At 43.2% G+C, this 23,499-nt stretch overlaps 1 protein-coding gene and 1 non-coding gene across 3 annotated transcripts in view; both read right to left on the bottom strand.

Moving 5' to 3' along the window:
• The window catches only part of CTNND2 (catenin delta 2), a 1,102,711-nt gene that overhangs the window by 338,525 nt on the left and 740,687 nt on the right, over positions 1-23,499 (bottom strand). The gene's annotated exons all lie outside the window — the stretch shown is intronic.
• On the bottom strand, positions 8,842-8,945 carry LOC113879318. The gene has a single exon (XR_003507287.1). It is a non-coding gene; the product is annotated as a U6 spliceosomal RNA (small nuclear RNA).

Raw genomic sequence — 23,499 nt, 5'->3', positions numbered from 1 at the left:
TCTTCCTGACCCAGGGATCCAACCCACATCTGCTGCATTGCCAGGTGGACTCTTTACCACTGAACCACCGCAGAAGCTCTATCTAATTTATACATCATTATCAATAGTGTTTGTGTATCAACTCCAACATGAGAGTGTCATTTTAAAATTGTTATAACTATTAATATTAATACTAAGTAAAATTAAACCATGATCTGGCTGCACCCTCTGGTGTCCAGGTGAGCACACAGGCAATGGATGCTCCAGGTTCATGATTAAGCTCAGGAATCCCCTCTCCCAACCCTCCCCATCCTCCAGCTCCAGATGTGAAATAATCCCTTTGGTTCTAGAGAAAACCATTCCTCTGAAGGGGAGAATCTGTCTGCAACCAAGGCAACTCAGATGTGAAAAACAACTTTGCTTTTGTTTTATTAAGAGCCGTAAGCTCAGAGGGAAGTTGGGCTTTTCTCTCAACGAAATTACTTCTCACCTAACTCCCGTGATGTCACAGAAGGAGCTCAGAGCTGCAGCAGGAGACCGTGTACTTAATCAGCATCTCAGTAAAATGAATACTTCCTGTCTTCTCACCACGGCAACTGCATCCTGAATAACTGCCGCTTATGAGCCCAGAAAAATGGGGTCATTGAACAACCTCATGTTTATTACATTTAAGAAATTCTCATTTGTTTTCAGGTTGACATGAACCAGCAAGCTGGTTGGGCTCTCTCTGTGTGTATATTTTCCACTAGGAAAAAATAAAAGCTTGACTCTATCCTGATACACAGTAAATTTTCCTTAAAAGATGTCTTGCCCCTTTGGGTATTAAGATTTTAAAATTGAGCACCGGATAAACACGATTTGAATGAATACACAGATTTTCCAGGGACTATTTACATTTTCTGCTTTTAATTTTTACCATGTTTTACTTTGCTTCTGTTTCTTTTTCTCCTCATCTAACATTATCTTAAATACTTCCCTTTAGAACATGCTTAATGGAAAACCTTGAAAAAACACTGCCATCAAAATTCATCTCTTGTTCTCCTATTAAGAGGGCCTCCCTCGTGGCTCAGTGGTAAAGAATCTGTCTGCGATGCAGGAGATAGGGTTCGATCTGTGGGTCGGGAAGATCCCCTGGAGGAAGAAAGAGCAACTCACTTCAGTACTCTTGCCTGGGAAATCCCATGGACAGAGGGGCCTAGTGGGTACAGTCCATGGGGTCCCTAAAGAGTCGGACATGACTTAGCAACTAAACAACAACAACTCATATTAACCAGGGAGTGTGTTCCTTACTGGTATAAACAACAACCGTGTTACTTATCTTGTAGGCAATATTTTACATGATTTCATGAAATATTTCATGAAACATTCAATATTTTCTTTTTTTTTTTAGTTTTTTTTTTAAATTTTATTTTATTTTTAAACTTTACATAATTGTATTAGTTTTGCCAAATATCAAAATGAATCCATCACAGGTATACATGTGCTCCCCATCCTGAACCCTCCTCCCTCCTCCCTCCCCATACCATCCCTCTGGGTTGTCCCAGTGCACTAGCCCCAAGCATATTTTCAATATTTCATGAAATTAAGATTTCATGAAAATCTTAATTTTCATATGACATATATTAATTAAAGCCTTGTTATGAAGGCCTTGGCTTAACATGTGTGTGGCAATTTGTACATCTGTTTTGGGTGTTCATTAAATTTTTGTTGATCGTATGTCTGTTTTAACAACAAATAATAACTTTTTCCTGTAAAACCACTATGTTGTTAGATCTTCATTTCATGTGAACACACAGTGAGGCTCATAATAAAAATGTTAGAGAAAATTATAATATTTACAAAAAAAAAATTTCAGTTTTTTTTTTTCAAACTAAAAATTGCAGTCAAACATATTTTGGAGAGCAATTAGAAAACAAACATGTAGAAACAAAACAATTTCCACAAAAAGCTGTTTGGTATAAAAAGACAGTAACAAAACATTAAAAATTTCCCCAGAACAAGATTTGTTCAAGATTTATTTAACATGGTCTTGGCACCTAGATTAAATTAAGTGTGATCTCTCTGGAAACAGATTTTAAACTCGACTAGTCAAGCCTAATAATTAATGATTGTTTTCTCCCTGAATAAAATACAGCTTCCCTGAACACATTATAGCTCCTGTTTGCTCTTTGGCCTTGTATAAAAACGTTTTCTTTTTTTTCCAAACAAAGGTTTTTTTGTTGTTGTTAAACAAAGAATTGGTTTTCTATGTCCCAGAATTAGGAAGATGTAATGCTACAGACGTACAAGAAAGTTCTTGAAGTTTTTGTTGTTCATAGCCGAGGCACATCTCAAAACTCTCTGTACTGAAATGAAACAATACACGTTGGGCTGGACTGGCATCGGTCCTCTCAGGGCATTTCACCAGTTCCAGCCACATCGTGATACAGGGTTTGAGGAAGCGGTCCAGGAGCCGGCTCTCACAGTCTCTAGCTGAGGAAACGCCGCCTTGTGAGAGGAGGGTGGCAGGTGTCCTCAACAGCGCTTCTCAGCCCGGTCTCTGTTGCAAGTGCTTTATGTGTCAGTCGATCCGTTTAATCCTCACACAAGTCTGTGAGGGAGGTGCTAACGTCATCCCCACTTCACAGACGGGGAAACTGAAGCCCAGAGGAAGTGACTCAAGGTCACGGAGAGCACAAGCAGCAGAGGCGGGATTCACACTCTGGCATCTTGTGCAGACGCAGGCCTCTCAACCACCTCACAGCTCTGTCTCTCTCCTTTTAAAATGGATTTTTACTGACCATGGTTGCTTTACAGCATTGTATTCGTTTCTGGTGTACCCCAAAGTGAATCAGTTACATGTACACACACATCCCCTCGTTGAGATTCTGCTCCCGTTTAGGCCGCCAGAGAGCATTAAGGAGAGTTCCCTGTGTTATGCAGTAGGTTCCTGTTAATTATCCATTTTCTATAAGGTAGTGTCATATCTGTCAATCCCAATCTCCTGATTCATCCCACCTCTCCTTTCCCCCTTGGTAACCATGTTTGTTCTCTACATCTGTGACTCTATTTCTGTTTTGCAAATAAGTTCACCTGCACCGTCTCCCAGGTTCCACATATAAGCAATATTAGATGATACCAGCCCTGTCTCTTGATCAGCACTCAGGTTCAAGAGCGGGGTGTAGTGAAGTCAGAACAGGAATCCAGCTTCTGACTTCTGCTCTGTCTTCACCCTCAAGCCGGTGAGAGAAACACAGATAGACAGTCATGGGACAGAGGCACCAGGGCCAAATCCTGCCCCTGTGGGCTCCCAGCTGAGCACTGGGCCACATCAGGGACTCATCCTGGTTCTCAGTCACTTCAACAATGAGGCAGGAGAGATCTAATCCGACTTCCTGAGCTGCTCTGACAATCAATGAAACTCCATGGTGAGAGCACTTTTCATCAAGTCAGTGCTGAATACACATCATTCCCTCCACCTGACACCACACATTGTAAGCCATCTCTCTGTTTCCAGCTCACTCACAAACCCCTACAGCTCTACGTTCAAGGGAAACAGTCATTTGAAACACGTGGAATTGAAGTTTGCCACAACGTCAAATTAATCAGGAGTCTAATCTGTGCCAGCCCGTGGAGAATGCACTGAACGAAATGCATTTCTTCAAAAGACATTTTCCTAATTGTGTTTTCTAGTCGATTTACTGTCAGCAAGAGAAACATACAACTTGCAGACTGCTGAATATCTGATTTTAATGCCCAAGTCCTCCATTAGTTATATATGATCTAGAAAATGCAATTAAAGAATGGACTTGGTTGTTTCTCTGAAATTCAAAACTACCTTATTTACTTATATAATTATTTTAAGTGGCGCAGTTCTCCAGAACACAAAATAACTGCACACAAGAAGTAAATCACATGTCAAATTACAAAATGACATGCAGTGGGTTGCAGAGTGAACCCTGAACACATATGTCCATGTCCTAATCTTCAATACCCATGAATGTGACTGTATTTGAAACAAGGTCATTGTAGATGTGGTTAAAGGTTCCAACACAAAACCATCCTGGATTTAAGGTGGGCCCTCAATCCAATGGCTGGTGTTTGCATAAGGGAAAGGAGAGGGGAATCTGAGACATAGACAGACACACAAGAAAGAAGGTGATGTGAAGTTGTAGGCAGAGACTGGAGTGATGTAGCCACAAACCAAAGAACACTTGGAACCACCTGGAGCTGGGAGAGGAGAGGAAGGATCCTGCCCTAGAGCCTTCGGGAGGAGCATGGCCCCATGATACCTCGATTCCAACTTTTGGGTTCCAGAACTTGGAGGGCCTAAAGTTCTCTCAGTTCCATGGTAATCTGTTGTGGCAGCCCTACAAAATGAATGCACTATATTTTTGAAGAGAAAAAGAAAAAAAACATGGAATGAAAATATTCTTTAACATACAGAATCACCTGAACATGCCTCCTTGCCTATTTTCTCTCTCTCTGGAGCACTAGGAGAAAATATTTTTTAAAATAACCCTAAAAGCATACTCTAAGTATACGACTCAACAGACAAGTAGGTTCTGTAACATTCTAAGAAAATGTAAGCATTTAAACTCATTTGAAAAGACCCTGACATTGGGAAAGATTGAAGGCGGGAGGAGAAGGGGACGACGGAGGATGAGATGGCTGGATGGCATCACTGACTCAATGGACATGAGTTTGAGTAAACTCTGGGAGTTGGTGATGGACAGGGAGGCCTGGCGTGATGCAGTCCATTGAGTCACAAAGAGTCGGACATGACTGAGCAACTGAACTGAAGCATTTAAAACTACCATTTTAATGAAGAACAACAGAAATGACTGTGTGGGTTTTTCTGCTTTTATAGTTTCCCTCTTTAAGGAAGAATAAATGATTGACTTAAAAAAATAAAGCATGTTGAGCTCATTCATGAATTAAAAAAAGAAAACCATAGAACAGCTTTCGTCCCAAAAACCACAAGGGCTGCCTTCCAAGTGCTGCCGGGCATGGATGTGGTGTGGGTGCTCTGGGCCGTTCCACTTCAATGCTGCTGCATTCGAGTGGTGGCAGCTCTCCTCTGCTCCATCCTCCCCAGACACCCAACCTCCCCCACGGTCCCTCCCTGACCTGTGCCGAAAGCCTGTCCCCACTTCCCTGTGTCTCACCCTGCTCACCTCTTCTCTTGCCAATCTCCCCTCTACACTTACACTTTCTGTTCTGCTCCAGCATCTTCTCAAAAAGCCCCCACGTCCTCCCCCCGGTCCTGTGAACCACGATGGACTTCTTAATTTCTCACCAGCTCAGTCTTCCTGGTGCCATTACACCTGGACATCACTACCAGTGGTCATTCTCCAGGGATGTGCAAACCCAGATCTACTGTGGCCTGGCCATTCGATTCAACCTTTCTGCAACACGGATGAGCTTTTCTTCGACCAATGTCAGCCCGTGAACTACCCTTGTCTCTCTCCCGACTCTGACACTTCTCTGGCCTTCCTTCACAGGTCCTATTTCTTTTCCCGTCGTTCACTTATTCCACATATATTCACAGGGCATCTGTTATGTGTGCCAGGCATGGCAATAAATGGAAGAAGAGTCCTTCCCCCATGGAGCTCACATCCTTTGGGGTGGGCAAGAGGTAGGGGAGACATAAAAACCTGTCTGGAGTCCTAAGCGCTAAAGACCATGAACAGGGAATGAAATGGGAAAGGGCTGCTATAAAAGCCAGTGTCCAGGGGGAGCCTCTGATGAGGAGGCAACATCTGTGGAGGTGTTAACCTGGCTGCTGTCAGAAGAAGAGATGGGGCAGGGGCACAGATGGAAGCAGGGAGGTCAGTTTAGAAGATCGAGGTGTCTGCAGGTGAGTTGCTGTAACACAGATGGGGATGTAAGCCTTGGGCCTGGATGATCTTGGGGGAAATGAATGAAGATGGACAGAGAAGATGCCTGAAGTTTGTGCCTCTGGGGCCCCATTAGTTACCCCGCCTTCTCAGTACACTGTGTTCTGGGACCTGAGCCCCTCCTGGTCACCTTCTTTCACAGCCCCTTTCTCTGCCTCCTTTGCTGGTCTCCCTCACCACCTGACCTCTAAGTCATGGCATTCCCAAGGCTCATCCTGCTTCTCTTCTCTTCCTCACCTTCACCCGCCTCCCCTGGGGCTCCCATCTCATGCCATGACTTTCATCAGACTAGGGGCAGACAACGGTTGACAGTATAACTTGTTGTCAAAACTGGTTCACTTCTGAGACTGATAATGGGGAATGAAGACATTGGATTGTCTTGGGCACCTGAGAAAGTACAGCTGCTTGGCTGTCTATACTAATGCCTCTTGGTTTTACACTGCCGATCCAGAGCTCCCTGTCTTCAAAATCTGGCTACCTGAGCCTCTGAGATCCTCCCCTCAGACATGTATGTGACATTTTACATGTAACGTGACCGAACAGTGACTGTGAAATTGCCTCTGGAACCATTCCCCTCATTCTCTCCAGCATCTCAATGAATGATAGCCCCAGTCTTGCAGCAGCCTGGACCTAAAGCCTGCTTTGAGATGCCAGCGAAGTCTGTCTCCTCGACCTTCAAAATATATGTGTAACCTAACCACTGCTGCCCTTCAGTCCTGCACCAGAAAGACCCAAGCTTGGGTAGACCCAAGCTCTACCCGAGATTTCTGCAACAGCCTTCTCAGCTGCAGGCCTGCCTTCTTCGAATCTTCCCCTTTAAATCTACTTTCAAGTAAGGCAGCTGGAGCAATCCACCCCCTGAAAGCTAAGTAAGGTCTAAAAGTCTGGTGGACTTCTATTATTAAGCTTGCTTTCCCCTCTGTATCACCTTGATAAGCAACATTTATTGTAAATTTCAGAAACTTACAATCCAGAAATACCTAACTGTACATGGCAAGGGGCACACAGAGGCCAGCAGGTACGCACATCAATCTACTAAAAGCAGGCCAATATCCTGGGTGGACTAACAGATGTCCTAGTCTACAGGGGCTGCCATAACAAAGGACCATGGGCCCAGTGATTTAGACAGTACACATGTCACAGGTCTGTGGGCTGGGAGGTCAAAGATCAGGGTGCCAGCCTGATGGTGTTCTGGTGAGGGCTCTCTTCCTGGTTTGCAGACAGCCACCATCCTACTGCTTCCTCCCAGGGTGCCCGAGGGAGAGAGCTCTGGCATATTTCCTCTTTCACAGAGACACCTGTTCCATCAGACCAGGACTTCAACTTATGACCTCATCTAACCTAATCACTTCTTCAAAGACTCTGTCTCCAAATACAGTCACATGTTGTGGGGGAGGGGGGGCAGTTAAGGCTTCAACATATATGTTTCTCAAAGAGATGATTCACTCCGTTGCAACAGGTTAAAATGTCCACTTCCATGTTTCTGTCTTACTCTGTTACAATTACCAAATGTTTTCAGTTGTGCCCCTGGGATCTCATTTTGTTCAGTTGCTCAGTCATGTCCAACTCTTTGCAACTCCACGGCCTGCAGTATACCAGGGTTCCCTGCCCTTCACTACCTCCCAGAGCTTGCTCAAACTCATGACCACTGAGTTGGTGATGCCATCCAACCATCTCATCCTCTGCCATCCCCTTCTCCTCCTGCCCTCAATCTTTCCCAGCATCTGGGTCTTTTTCAATGAGTCGAGCTCTTTCTCCCTCCAGCTTTTCTGTCAAGATTTCACTGGGCCCCAGCCCTGAAGATTCTATTAACTAGCCAAGTCTCCTCCTCTTGCACAACCCCAACCCCCTCCAACTGTGTGTCTCCAACTCCCAGGACACAACAATGAGCCAACAGGGGAGGGATGTGGATGGCAGTCGCTGCAGAAAGGCTTACTCCTGACCCAGGTAGGAGCAGGTACAGCAGCTTGGTATTGCCCCAAAAGTAGTGGCTAAGAAGTTACAAGAATATCAAGATTTATCCTCCTTGAAATAATACATGGTTCCCTCATGTGAAATCCTCAAGATAAATTAGAATGAACATGTAGATTGTTGGCTGCAAAAAAAAAAAAAAACAACACTATCAAACATTTTACCTTTTGAGTCTTTTGGTAGCAGCTCTTTGTTCCTTGGGACAAATGTTTTCTTTACCTTTCAGAAATAATTACACAAGCCCAGTGAATTTCCCAGGAGATAAGTTCAGTGAGGGAAGGAAAGGTCATGTGTGTTTATACTGCTGACTAAAAGAGATTCAGGGAAGTCATGTTTTAGCAGAAGTTCATGAAACCCACCAGCTTTTGTAAACTGTTCCTTTGACTGACATTATTACCCTACAAAAGGTGTTTTGTGTGTGTGTGTGTTAGTTGCTCAGTGGTGTTCTACTTTTCATGACCTATGGACCATAGCTGTCAGGCTCCTCTGTCCATGGAGTTCTCCCAGCAAGAACACTGGAGTGGGTTGCCATGCCCTCCCTCCAGGAGATCTTCTCGACTCAAGGATCGAACTCAGATTTCCTGCATTTCAGGCAGATTATTTACCATCTTAGTCACCAGGGAAGCCCCACACAACATGTTAGTGTTATTGAAGTCAGACAATCATAGGAAACACCATTTCATGAAGCAACAGAAAACGAACAGCCAACGGCAAAAGCTTGAAGGACAGTACAAATAAAGTCAACCTTTGGAGACTGAATCTGCTTTCCCATTATGTGTATTGGTTTTCAAGGGCTGCTGTAACAAAATGAAACAGACTGGGTGGCTTAAACAATATGCATTTGTTTTCTCACAGTTCTAAAGGCTGGAAGTCCAGCCAAGACCAAGATGTCAGCAGATGTGGTTTCTTCTTCTTTTTTTTTAAATGAAGTAACATTCATTTATAACATTATATAAGTTTACATGTACACTACAATTTGACTTCTTGATATACTGTAGCATGCTTGTCACCAAAAAATATGGGATGCTTCATGAATTTGCATGGGGCCTTTGCCCAAGGACCATGCTCATCTCTGTATCCTTCCAATGTGATTACATAAGTTGCTAAAGTGAGCACAGGGTTGGTTTCTCCTGAGGCTGTCTCCTTGGCTTGCAGATGGATTGTCTTCTTTCTATGTCCTTACACAGTCTCTTTTCTGTGCCTGAATGCCCCTGGATTCTCAGGTTCAAAATCTCAAGGACCTACCAGATTAGAGCCCACCCTAATGACCTCATTTAAACATAATCATTTTCCAGAAACCTTATGTCCAAATATAGTCCCATTCCAAGGTATCAGGGGTAAGTCTTCAAAACATGAATTTGGTTGGACCCAATTCAGCCCATAATGTAGTACCTAACAAACTCAGTAGCTTGAAACAACAGTCATTTATTCTGTGCACAAATCTAATCTGGGCAGAGCTCAGCAGGGATGGCTCATCTCTGCTGCAGTCTGGGTCATGTGAGGAGACTCAGGTGGGGTTGGAGAATCCTCTCTCCAGATGCTTCAATACCATGGCCGGCAGGCTGATGGATGTGGATGTTACCTGGGCACTCAGTGTGGGGCAGGGGTGATGGGTTAGGATCTCTGTCCCATTAGCATCAACAGAAAACATTCTTGGACCCCAAGAGGTAGCAGCTCGAACCTCCTGCCTGACATTCCTGACCTGCCAGCAGGGTGACTGGTACGAAGCAGATGTTAAATAAACACTGGGTTTTTGTTTTTAATAGATTTTATTACTTAGAGTAGTTTTATAAACTCATTAGTAAAACAAAAAACTAACTCATTTAGTAAAACTAAAAACAAAGACTAGAAGATACAGAGATTTCTTCAGTGTACCCTGCCCCTATACCTGCACAGCATCCCTGGTTATCAACACCCCACCAGGGTGGTGCCTTTGCTACAAATGTTGAGCCAATACAGACACACATCGTAATCACCCGGGTTCACTCTGGATGATGTTCAAGCTACGGGTCTGGACAAATGTATAGGGAGTGACACATACCTACCATTACAGTATCATACCACGTAGTTTCACAGCCCTAAAAATATTTGTTTTTAAATAACCAAAGAAGGTATACCCCAAGAAGGTTGGCCATTGATATACTACTCACCCTTCTAGAAAGAAATGTCTAATTTGGGGGATGTTATGGGCCAGAGAATCACGTGCCCTTTCAAAAAGCATTCTTTTAAAAGCATCTTTTAAAAAGTGGGTTCTAAGAAGCTTCAAGCCCTCACTGAGATGAACACTGTGGTCTTGGTTTACAGAGGACGATGAGTGACCCTCTGAAACCAGCACACCAAGCACCCACTTTTACGGTATGACTGCTGTGCCTTCCAAGGTGCTAGGAGTGAACATTGATTTAGGTCACCCAGCTGGGTGTGGCTTAATCTCTTTCTTTGAATCAGTTAATTGTGATTAAAAGAAATAGACTTTCATGATTCAAATTTTTTTTCATGATTTAAATTTAAGTCTTGCATTTAATACTTATGGAACAATGAACCATAAGTAAATATTATATTGGTAAATTATTACTTTTAATTTTTATTTGTTGCTATATAAATTTAACTACAACCTTAACTAACCACTGTGACTATGCCTACTACTGTGCCATCCACATGATAATATACTTTTGCCAGAGAACGCTCATGTTCAAACCTGTTGCAATCTAGCATTTCTTTCTCCTCAAATCTTTTGAAGATGAAAGAGAGATAAATGAAGGCTCTAGAGTCAAGGTAACATGCTCCCCTGATCTAATCTTAACTGCTAGTCTTCAAACCCTCAAAAAATGCCATTACCTTTACAACTGCTCTTCTTTTACCTCAGCCTCTTAGTAATTTCCCACCTGTTGACCTCCTCGCTCCACTCCTCGGCTATAAATACCTTCTATTTCTTGGATTCAGAACTGAGCTCAAGTCTAGGCTTGGGTCTCCTTTCTACCATTGCAATAACTCCTGCATAAAATCTGTTTCTGCTACTTTAACTGTTGTCAGCTCTGGTTCTGTTTGACAAGTCTCAGTCTAAAAGTTTTCCTGAACAAGGACAAAGGAAGATCAAAGCTCACGGGTACATCTGATGTCTGACTCTTAGTACAATCTCGCCTGTGCTTATGAACCCGCCCTCCTCCCCGTGTACATCCTCCTTACGCCCATCCACTGAGTCAGGACTGCCTCTTATCTGGTGAGCAGCTGTGCAGTTACAGACTTCACGTATCTCTAGCCTCTGAACTTCACAACATTCCTTTCAAAAAGGAATCACTATTCTTGCTAGTACTTCCGTCTGTATTTAATGCATACTGCAGAAGGAAAAAAAAAAAACTAAGGTGGGACCAAAAGCAAAGACCGAGGTATAAAGTGGCCATTGGTACAGATGGATTAAACCAGAAGATACTATTTTTAGAACTAACGTGTAATGATTAGAACTGGAAAGTCACCTAATATGTACTAAGTTTTCTAGCTCCTGATTCTATTACCAAATAAAAACTATATTTTAGGTTCTAATCCTCCTCCAGTATGTTTTTTCTCCTCTGCAATGTTTTTTTATATGTATCATTATTACTTAATTTTTGGATGACTTTCACAGTCCATCCCTGAGTTTTAGGAAATATTAGACATTTGAGAACTTTAAGAAATACTGAAAGGTGGGTGCATCAGAGCATTAGCGAAGAATACAGCTTACATGCTTTGTGCAATGTAAGCTCACAACCACTTTGGGTTTCAAAGTAGATATACTAGTCTGACAGCTAGGGTGCATTCAATGGAAGAAGAGCCTCTGACAGAAAAAAACAAAACAAAACAAAACAAAACAGGTTTTTTTAAGTCTAAACAAAAACTTAGCCTCGAAAATCAAACACAAGTATGTTTTAGAGAAGTTTCCAAGAGCCACAGGACTGGGAGGAGCTCAAGCTGACATCATGCCAGGAGGAGATCTGAACTCTCTCTGGACTGAGAGAAGGGTTCTGGAAAAGACTGGAGGAGAAAACCAAGAAGACGTGGATGCTCCTGTGAGGTGCTAGACCATATTTTTTGCCATTTAAGTTTAGGTACCAAACATTTAAAAGAGAAGGATTTTTCCTGTCTTCAATCCAGAGGCCCAAGGGGAAAAAGTGGAAGCAGTGACAGTCTTTATTTTCTTGGGCTCCAAAATCACTGCAAATGGTGACTGTAGTCATGTAACTAAAAAATGCTTGCTCCTTGGAAGGAAAGCCATGAGAAACCTAGACAGCATACTAAAAGCAGAGACATCACTTTGCTGACAAAGGTGCATATAGTCAAAGCTATGGTTTTTCCAGTAGTCATGTACAGATGTGAGAGTTGGACCGTAAAGAAGGCTGAGCACCAAAGAACTGATGCTTTTGAACTGTGGTGTTGGAGAAGACTCTTAAGAGTCCCTTGGACTGTGAGGAGGTCAAACCAATCAATCCTAAAGGAAATCAACCCTGAATATTCATTGGAAGGACTGGTGATGAAGCTGAAGCTCCAATAATTTGGTCACCTGATGAGAAGAGCTGACTCATTGGAGAAGACCCTGATCCTGGGAAAGACTAAAAGCAGAGAAGACGGGGTAATAGAGGATGAGATGGTTGGGTGGCATCACTGATTCAATGGACATGAGTTTGAGCAAGCTCTGGAAGACAGTGAAGGAGAGGGAAGCCTGCTGCAGTCCATGGCATCACAAAGAGTTGGACACGACTTAGTGACTGAACAACAACAACAACACATCTATTTAGTATGATGTTGTTATGGTTAATTTTATGTGCCAATACATACTCAGATATTTGGTCAACCATTACCCCAGATATTTCTGTGAAGTTATTTTTTAGATGAACAGATTTCGAGCAAAGCAGGCTGCTCTCCATAATGCAGATGGGCCTCGTCGAATCAGCTGAAGGTCTGAAAAGAAGAGGACTGACTTTCCGGGAAGGAGAGGAAATTCTGCCAGCAGACCCTCTTCAGACTTAAACTGCAACTCTTCCTGGGTCTCCAGCCTGATGACCTACCCTGCAAATTCTGGACTAGCCCACAGGTCACAATTAAATTAGTCAATTCCTGAAAAAAATCTCTCTCTTTATCTGCACATCCTGTTGGCTCTTTCTTTGGAAAAGCTTGATTCATAGGGATGCTGATGAATAACTGTCACAAATGCACGAAGCAGTTCATGGACACACATGTGTGAATGACATGCCTAGGGCTGTGCAAAGCGATGGTCTTTGTTTCTCAGTGTAACAATGATTGGACCATACACAACCTTCATGGCAATGCAGAGGATGGTTTAAAATTCCCAGTAACATGCAAGAAATGCTGAGGGATGGACTTAGAAAATTCTGAGGGCTGCATTTCAAGTGAGTTTCATTTCTCAGGAAAGTGAATATGCCTCATTTTCCAGCATGAGAAGAAGATGACTTGATTTTCCTCAATTCTAATTTAAATCACTGGACCAGTTCTAAAAACCACACTGAAGTGTTACATCAGAATATAAACTGCACGTCAATCAGTTGATTCAATCAATGCAAATTACCCATTTTCCTGGGCTGTTGTTTTTTTATTTTGCAACAGAAAAAATAATTTATCTCCCAATATGTATTATATTTTAACAATGTGTTTTTTCATGATGAATTAGAGAAAAATATGCTGTGCTGGTTTCTGGATCATGTCAGACATCATTCAGGTATGAACTTAAATAATTCAGTGCATTCTCAGTTATGTTACTCTAGGCAGATTCATGGCTGCAGGTTATTTCTCTTTTTACATGAAACATTATGTCAATATTTTAAGGCGATGTGGCATAAGAACCACCTGCTGTATATTTAAAGCCCTATGAGATCAGAACCACAAAAGAAACACAAATGCTAAGTGACACTGATATATTAAAAATCATCTACAGTCATGTTCTTGTTTTTGTATAGAAACAGCTCATAAAATGTTTTCCAGTATGCCTTCAAGAAATTTCTTTAAAGATGACTTGGGGAAAATAATTGCTAATTAATTTTAACACCATGTCAATTATGCTAATAAAATTCTAATTAAAATCCTTGTGATGTAAATCAGTCTTTCTTTGTGTGTTGTATATGTGTACGTCTGTTAAGTATTACACAGGCTGTCAGATACTTACTAGCTTTATCATGAATCTATACAGTGGGCTTGCCTGTATATGGATCTTTTGACTTATGCAGTTCTGCTTGCCATAAGCATTGGGCAAATTAATGGTGAAAGCCTAATATTTATGGTGCCAGGGAGGTCAGCTAATTGATGCTCATTAGGGAAATGAAACAAGCAGGAGAAATCAGCTTTTTTGAAAGACTAGAAACAGAGAATAGGGCAATTTGGACATTATCATATTTCAGGTTGATTATATGTGATTGTGCAATGAAAACTATATAAACCTATAGCAACTTCTATTCTGTAAGATATGAGGGTTCCTTGGAGGGTATTTGTGCTGCCCGGTGGCTCAATAGGAAAAGACTTTGCCTGCAATTCAGGAGATTCGGGTTCTATCCTTTGGTGGGGAAGATCCCCTGGATAAGAAAATGGCAATCCACCCATTACTCTTGCCTAGAGAAAGAATCTCATGGACAGAGGAGCCTGGCAGGCTACAGTCCACAGGGTTGCAAGAGTTGGACATGATTTAGTGACTTCACCATCACCAACATGGGGGTGAGGTGGAGTGTGTTCATGAGTTTGTAACTTGAGATGCTGCTAAATGTGGAAACACCAGCAAAGCAAGTATGTCCATTTCAACCCCTCCTACTTGCCTGGCCCTGTGCTTGGTTGTGGGGACACCACAAAACCAGACACAGACAGACCCAGGGACAGAAGCAATAAGCTGAAAAGTGGAATACAGACTCTGTTGGGCGATAACGAGCACCTCATTCCGGGTGAGAATCAAGGAGGGCTTCCTGGAGGAGACTGCATTTGAGCACAGTTTCAAATGTCATGGTGGCTGACAAAGAGGGGGCAGGGAGGCATTTCACATAAGGAGCAGCATTTCCTTAAGTCTCCTAAGTGAGAGAGAGCAATTTTACTGGGGGAACTGATATCTACCATCTGTTGAAAATCCCCCTCTTCGATTGGCAAGTGAATTTGGAAAGCAGCGTGGCTCTTGGGTGGTAGAAAAGTAACACCTGGTGTCAGGCTCCCTAGCTGCCAACCCTCACGGTATAGGAAGAGAATAGATGGGGAAAGGACCTGGCACCTCCACAAAGTAAACGCTTTTTTCGATGATAGGGTAGCCAAGCGGATGGTGAAAGTGCTTATATTTATATTCACAACAGCAATCAGCTCAAGACACTATCTTGTCATGAGTCTCAGGAGACACAGAAGCTAATTAAGATAAAGAGACTTCCCAGCTTCTCCACTGCACATGTGCAACTGGTCAACCCACTGAGGTCTACAAAAGTGAATTCTGGGAAAACCACACACAACACATATTTGCTCATAAATCTGAAAAGCCTATAATTAGGATCTTGTCACTTCTAAATTCCACTGATGTTGGAAGAAAATGTTCAAAACCTAATGAGAGCAGAGGCAGACACAAAGGCACTAAATCTCCTCTACGTTTATGGAAACACTTGGGATTGAATCCTCATTTCAAAAGCAGGCGCACAGGATGGACATGTGCTCTGGAAAAGATCGTCTGCACGCAGGTCTCTTCTCCATGAGGAATCCGAGTTCTTGGTGATTTATCCTTCCTGTCGGCAGCATCCGTAATTCCCAGGCTGCCTTTACTACTGGATTCCTGAAGTGATGAGAAATTAGGGATGTAATCTTTGTGTTCAGCCTTCTTCCAAGACATAAATAATTCAAGTGAGACAGAGAGGAAGTTTCTTCTGTGTAGAAAACAAATAATTTTCACCTGTAAATACAGTTTTATAATACTAAAAAATGTGGACACTCAAGGGAGTATCAGATAAATTAGTTCAACTGAAGAACAAGCCAGAAAGTCTGCAAACTAAAATCCGTGGATCCTGGAAGGAGCAGACTGTTAGGATTCAGGATGCTGCATTTCATCCCCGCTTTTGTTATTTCATAGACCTTGTTGCTATTGTTCAGTCACTAAGTCACATCTGACTCTTTGAGAACCCATGGACTGCAGCATGTTAGGCTTCCCTGTCTTTCACCATCTCCTGGAGTTTGCCCAAGTTCATGTCCATTGAGTTGGTGATGTCATCCAATATCCTCATCCGCTGTCATCCCCTTCTCCTCCTGCCTTCAATCTTTCCCAGCATCAGGGTCTTTTCCAATGAGTGGCTCTTCACATAAGGTGGCCAAAGTATTGGAGCTTCTGCTTCAGCATCAGTCCTTCCAATGAATATTCAGGGTTGATTTCCTCTAGGATTGACTGGTTTGATCTCCTTGCAGTTCAAGGGACTCTCAAGAGTCTTCTCCAGGACCACAGTTCAAAAGCATCAATTCGCCACAGGTATACATGTGTTCCCCATCCTGAACCTGTGGCGGATTCATTTTGATATTTGGCAAAACTAATACAATTGTGTAAAGTTTAAAAATAAAATAAAATTAAAAAAAATAAAATCAAATCAAAAGCATCAATTCTTTAATGCTCAGCTTTCTTTATGGTCCAACTCTCACATCCATACATGACCACTGGAAAAACCATAGCTTTGACTAGATGGACCCTTGTTGGCAAAGTGATGAGAAGCTCCCAAGTCCAAGGCTGTGTGACAGACACGAGAGACACACGGGGAAGAGCAGAAGATTCTCAATCCCTCATGTCCCAAGTCTAATTTCAGCCATCACTGCAGGGGACATCTCCCTGTAGCTCAGATGATACAGGAGTAGCTGTCATGGTCTTGTACTTTCTGCCTGGGGTCATCACCAAAACGACACCAGCCCACTTGGCTCCAAGTAAGCACAGCTCAGAAGTGCAGGGAAGTTAATGTCCCCAGGGAACCCGAAATCACTGGAAGCTGATGGATAAACAGTCACCTCCCTGGACCACTAGAGGAAGTGTTCCTCTGCTTCCTGCAATTCAACCCCTCACTCAGCACCTTGGCAGTGACCTTGATGGTCAACACTTAGGTTATTTTCCCTCCTTCCCTGCCTCACTCTCCTGCTTTCTGGGATCACCTAAGACATACACAATCTACACCCAAGGCTTTGTCTCACTGTGGACTTTAGGGGTCCCAACTTGGACCAGAGCTAGAGAAGAGATCAACAAATTGGTCTGAATCACCAAGTGGCCTGGCAAAAGCAGGGTGGTTTTGACTTAAGTTTTGTCTAAGACTTTGGGGCAGAGGAGAACAAACCGAGCTGAAGCAGCAGCAGGAGGGGAGGCTGGGGGTGGGCAGGTGAGCAGCGGGCCTGTGATGAGATGCTGAAATGCTGGCTTGAAGGTGGTCAGGATGCACCTCGTCCTGAGCATCCACCTCGAATTCTGAGAACTCTGCTACTTCCCAAGCAGCCAAGTGGTCTGCTAACCTCACTTCTGCTGGGATACAGCGCCCAGACAGACTGCTGCTGGTTTTTCCACTTTTTTCTTGCAACCTAGGCTCAGAAATACATTTTGCTTGGCAGCCAGAGCTTATGTACACGTATACACATACATATGCATATTTATGTTTATTAGGTATTTATTGGGTATATAAATGAACCAAAAGGTCATAAACTTCATTCTTACTACATGTGATGCAAGCTAACCCCTTCCGTTCTGTCATGGTCTCTCATTCTGACTCTTGTTTTACAAAACTGATTTCACAACCCTGACTAATTGGTTGCAATCTGTAGCTTAAAAATCACAAGTCTAGGTCAGTCCTCCTAGAATTCCGAGAAACCACTCCTCCTTTCTGTGCCTTGCTGTCTTGCTTGGTAAAATAATGAAGAGGAAACAGTCTGATGATAGAAGCCCTTTCTGCCTTTCAAAGAGTTTTATGTGTCGATGTCAAATTCATAATAAAATGTCAGGTCATATACTCCGTATTCCATTAATTTTAGTAGCTAACAGAAGACACAGTTTAAATGAAAAAGCTAGGTGCTGTGTTACATTTTTTTCCAGAAAATATGTTTGCTAAGATGTTACACGTCCTTTTAGCAGTATTATGATTTATATTCAAAATTAGGATACACAGTAAGTACCCTACACACGAACCTTCAAGCTGTGAACATTCAAAGCTGCGAATGTACAGTCCATCAACATCAGGCATGAGTGAAGTCACAGCTGGCCGTCCGTCTCCTATCGCTGGTAATTCTTCAGCTCTACCGTCTCCCACGTCTTCTCCCTCCTCCAATCAGTAACTCTTCTTGCCTATTCACTTGATGCCAGCCCCAGTATGCCAGCTGTTTTACTGTACTACTGTACTTTTCAAGATACTGTAAGATTAAAACAAATCTTTATTTTTTTGTCTCTCTGTTTTTTATGTATTATTTGTGTCAAAGTATCATAAACCTATTACAGCATAGTATTATACAGCTTAGGTAACTTTGTTGGACTGATGAACAAATTCGATTCAAGAACACGCTCTTGGAATGGAATTTGCTTTTATGTAGGGGACTTTTCATTTCTTTATATCTGATATATTCGAGGCTTTAAAAAAATCAGTTCTGCTTCTCATGCCGTTCTCCTCACTCTGTTGGCCTAAAAGGGATCACGTGCCTTTACAGTTAACAGTCTCCTCCGTCCAGCCACAGACATCCTGCCAGGCTCAGCTGGGAAGCTCTCCCTTCCTGCCTCCTCCTTGGCTGTGTCCCCACACCACTCTAGTCTCATCAGATCCTGGGGCTCTCTTCTGTTTATGAGGCTCTGAGAACTTGAAGAACAGAACCTGTTATTCTCAGGACTCAGAGCACCTCACGCAGTACCTGACACAATGCAGGGGCCCATGAAACATCTACAATAGGAAAGAAATACATCCTGTCTTTGATAATTTCACTCGGATGTTGCTAGGTGCTCGTATCTCAAGCCCTGATGCCATTTCTAATGGAAAGAGCAACTGTTTACTAACACAGTGAAAATACTCTGCACTTTCCAATTAGACTGCCTATGGCATCGTCTTTATTGAATTGAATTTGGGCAGAAGAACAGTCGTTGAGTATTGGCGGAGTTATTTATAGTCTACTCAGAAGGGAGCAGCTCTGCACGCTCCCCACTGTGCCTCAGGAACATATACTCATTCTGAAGCTCAAGTTCTGAAGTGTCTCTCGTGTCAATCAGAATCCTTTGTTCGCAAGTGACAACAATGCAAGAAAAACCACAATGCAAGCGAACAACAGTGGCTCCCCAGGCCAGGGGAGCTTCCACCGGGCTCCTGTGACCTCCAGAAGGGCAGGCTCAGAAGGAGCCCAGAGCCCCTCTCTCCGGGGTCCCCACCACCGCTTCTCTGCAGACGCTGCGCCTCATCTCTTCTAAGGACTCCTCTGCTCCGGCTCCTCACTCTTCACCACCAGAGATAAGTGCACATCACCCTCTTTGGTTCCAAGTCCAGACATTGCAGGGAAGGGCTCCCGTGGGCTCCACCTGGGTGAGGTGCTGCTCCCCAGACCACCACTGTTGGCAGGCTGTGGTACGCTGTGATTGGTCACCTCTGGAAAAATCCCCATCCTCCTGAGGAAAACCACCATCTTCAGAAAACAACTGCTCCCCTGGCAACCATATGGATGGAACCCAGAGAAACACATTTCCTAGAAGAGAAGCAGCTACTATTCCAGACACAGAATCTGATGGATGTCTACAGAATAGTCTGGGAGCGTAGCTCCAATTTCACATCCTTTTGTGATATTCATTCATAGCAATTTCCCCCACTTATGGGCAAACATCCACTCTCTTACTACATAAGCCTCTTTAAGTAATTTAAATTTGCATCTCAGCCCTTAAACCAGGTTTTAAGCTGTGTGGGAAGAAAGTGGGTTTTTAATTTTGTTTAGAACTAATCACAGTGATGGTGTCTTCTCAGCCCTTTCGATCTGTTGCCCACATAGCCGATGACAGTGCCTTCTGCACCCAACTTTAGTTTCAATAATAGTCTTGGATAATTTCTACTTCCACCATGTCTTTATTCCTTCAAATAATCACTTGTATGTTGAGATACATTTTATCCATATATACCTAATCTCATAGGAATAAACATCTCTAACTTCATGGTGTTAGATAAACAAATGATCCTGAATGCAACCAGAATTGACCTTCAGAGAGGACCTTTAAAAACTACAAAAAGGATCATATAAAAGGATGTGTCTCACTGAGGACCATTGGTTTGACTCAATATCAGTCTTTCTACATGATTTCTGGAGTTGCCCCTCACTCTCAGATCCCTCTTTTACATGAAAAGACAGAAGTCAAAATCTGAGTCTTTTAAAAAGACTCTTACAGGCTTAGCAAAAAAGTAACCTTAGCTATTTCTTTAACTTAATATAGTAAAGCAGGCTGTGCTTCCCTAGGGGCTTGGTGGTAAAGAATCCACCTGCAATGCAGAAGCTGCAGGAGATGGAGGTTCGATCCCTGGGTTGGGAAGATCCCCTGGAGGATGAAATGGCAACCCACTCCAGTATTCTTGGGCTTCCCTGTGGCTCAGCTGGTAAAGAATCTGCCTGCAATGCAGGAGACATGGGTTCCATTTGGGAAGATCCCCTGGAGGAGGAAATGGCAACCCGCTCCAGTATTCTTGCCTGGAGAATCCCATGGACAGAGGAGCCTGTTGGGCCACAGACCACAGGGTCACAAAGACTCGGACACAACTGTGGAGACTTAGCACACATGCTGAATAAAGCAGGATATGCTGGGCCCTAAATAAGGGACATGAGGTGGTAGCTAGTTTGGTGAGGTTTAAGATCCCCTGGAGAAGGCAATGGCAACCCACTCCAGTACTCTTGACTGGAAAATTCTATGGACAGAGGAGCCTTGTAGGCTACAGTCCATGAGGTTGCAAAGAGTCGGACAAGACTGAGCAACTTCACTTCAATTGTGCCGTTGACTTGAGCAGAGTTTCAGGGAATTAACATTTCGCCTGCATTAGGTCTGGACACATGAAGTTAAGCTACTGGAGAGAGAAGCTGAACACGTGCAGAGCAGCTGAGACAGAGGGGTCGAGCATCAGCCATCTTCGGGGTGTCATGGCTGGTGCTGGATGCCCCCCTGACATTACTAGGTGGCTGCGTCTGACCCAGGTTCCCTCCAAGTGGGATTCCTCCACCTGGCATGTGAAGTCAACTGAAGGCAAAAGGCTTCTTTCCACAACTCTGCTACCTCTAAATTTCCCTTTCTCAATATTTTTCCGCAGTACCAGGTTTTCCCATTATTCAAAGCCAGAAATTTTGGAGTAAATTTCAATTGTCTTCTCCCTGTTTATGTTCAGTCTCCAAATACCATCATAATTTCTGCACAGGTCTTCTCTTCTTCTTTGGTGTGATTTTTCCCTTTCCAGTGGGTGAATCTATCATCTTTCTGAGTTCCAGTCAGTGCCCACCACTTCCAACTCCTTATGCAATCCTTTCCAGATTAGTCTTCCTAAAATGCAGCCCTGCACACGCCAATTACCTGCTCAAAGTCCTCAGTGCTTTCCTGTTGCTTTTAGAGAAAAAAATTCAAGAAAAAAGTCTGGTCCTCTGCTACCTGGCTCCAACCTATGTCTCCAGATGAATCTCTTGAATTCCCTCATGGCTGTTGTCAACCTAGTCTATTCATTTTTCTCCAAACATGTCTCTAGTTTTACAAACTGTCAATTTCCCGAATCTTCCATAACTTGAAACAAAAACTACCTGAATTCCCGGCACAAAATAGTCAGCTTACAAATGTCCGTGGAATGAATGAAACGATTCATAACAACATAAGAATGAAACCATCTGTCCACAACACACAGACCAAAAGTTTTTTTTTTTTTTTTTTTCTTTTTCTTGGATGACTGGCAAAATTCTATCTCAATCCCATGTTTCTCATCAGGATTTCATTTACAATTTTTACTTGATATACCAACCAGATACAAAAAAATTTTCTAAATTACAAAAATAAAGTACTCCCCTGATCCCTCCAACTCTGTTCCTCTTTTTGAGTTTCTATCTCAGTCCATGGCAGTTATATTTTGATCCAGTTGTCAAAACCAGAACCTCAGGACTGTCCTTAGTTCCACCCTCTCCCAATCACCATTTAAGAGTTACCTACATTGCAATATGACAAAAAAAAAAGAAAAAAAGAAAAACCTTATATTCATGGTTGTTGTTCAGTCACTCAGTTGTGTCCGACTCTGAGACGCTATGAACTGCAGCACACCAGGCTTCTCTGTCCTTCATCATCACCCAGAGTTTGCTTAAATTCACATCCATTGAGTCAGAGATGCCATCCAACCATCTTGTCCTCTGTCATCCCCTTCTTCTCCTGCCTTCAGTCTTTCCCAGAATCAGGGTCTTTTTGAGTTTAGTAAATACTATGGGTTGAGCTGTGTCACCCCAAATCCATCTGTTGAAGTCCTAACTCCAAGTACTTCAGAATGCATCTCCAGGCACATCCCAGGTGGCCCAGTGGAACCCACCTTGCAAGGCAGAGGATGTGGGTTGGATCGTTAGGGAACTAAGATGCCACATGCCACAGAGCAACTAAGCCTCCACACCACAACTGGACAGTCTGTGCGCAACTAAGATTTGAGATACCCAAATATACCACTAAATACAATGAAAACAAACAAAGACCAAAAAAGGCATCTCTATTGGGCACAATTAGTTAAGATGAGGTCCTTCTGCAGTAGGTCTGGTATGACTGGCTGGAGTCCTTATAACAAGGGGCCATTTGGGCACTTAATATTTTGGCCACCTTATGTGAAGAGCTGACTCATTGGAAAAGACCTGGGAAAGACTGAAGGAGAAGGGGGCATCAGAGGATGAGATGCTTAGATAGTATCACTGACTCAATGGACATGATTTTGAGCAAACTCTGGGAGACAGCAGAGGACAGAGGAGGCTGGTGCTGCAGTCCATGGGTGTTGCAAAGAGTCAGACACGACTGAGCACTGAGCAACACGTGGGCATAGACATGCACACGGGGAAAACACCACATGCAGTCTGGTGTTTCCAGAAGCTACTAGAAGATTCTCCCTTAGCACCTTCAGGAGGAGCATGACCTTGCCAACACCTTGATCCCAGACTTCCAGCTTCTAGAACTGCAAAACAGTCCATTTCTATCGTGGAAGCCCCTCAGTTTGCAGCACTCTGCTTTGCCAGCCCTACTAAACTGATACACTGAGTCCTGGCTAATGGGCTAGAAGGTTTTTCAGACTGACAGTTCTTTAATGCTCACAGTAGCCAGGGAGTCATCTACAGTTATGGGTTCACACACCAGTATCCCATTTTCTAGCTGGAAACAAATGCTCAGAAAGATTAAGTACTAAAGTTATCATCCAGATATAGATAGCAGAGCAAACCAAAATATCTGTGATTCTAAAACTCAAGTTCATATCCACTCCATTTCTGGCCCCTGGATGACCTCTCCTGACACTGTTCAAGGCTGTGACAAGGTCACAGGTGGCCCTTCCACTGTTCCAGTTCTCTATACTATAGAGTTTCCATTTAAGACATTACTTAAGGTGGCTCAGCTGGTAAAGAATCCGCCTGCAATGTGGGGGACCTGGGTTCGATCCCTGGGTTGGGAAGATCCCCTGGAGAAGGGAAAGGCTACCCACTCCAGTATTCTGGCCTGGAG

The sequence above is a fragment of the Bos indicus x Bos taurus genome, chromosome 20, assembly GCF_003369695.1.
Source record: "Bos indicus x Bos taurus breed Angus x Brahman F1 hybrid chromosome 20, Bos_hybrid_MaternalHap_v2.0, whole genome shotgun sequence".
NCBI classification, from domain to species: Eukaryota; Metazoa; Chordata; class Mammalia; order Artiodactyla; family Bovidae; genus Bos; species Bos indicus x Bos taurus.
This window is presented reverse-complemented; position numbering and strand designations above follow the sequence as displayed.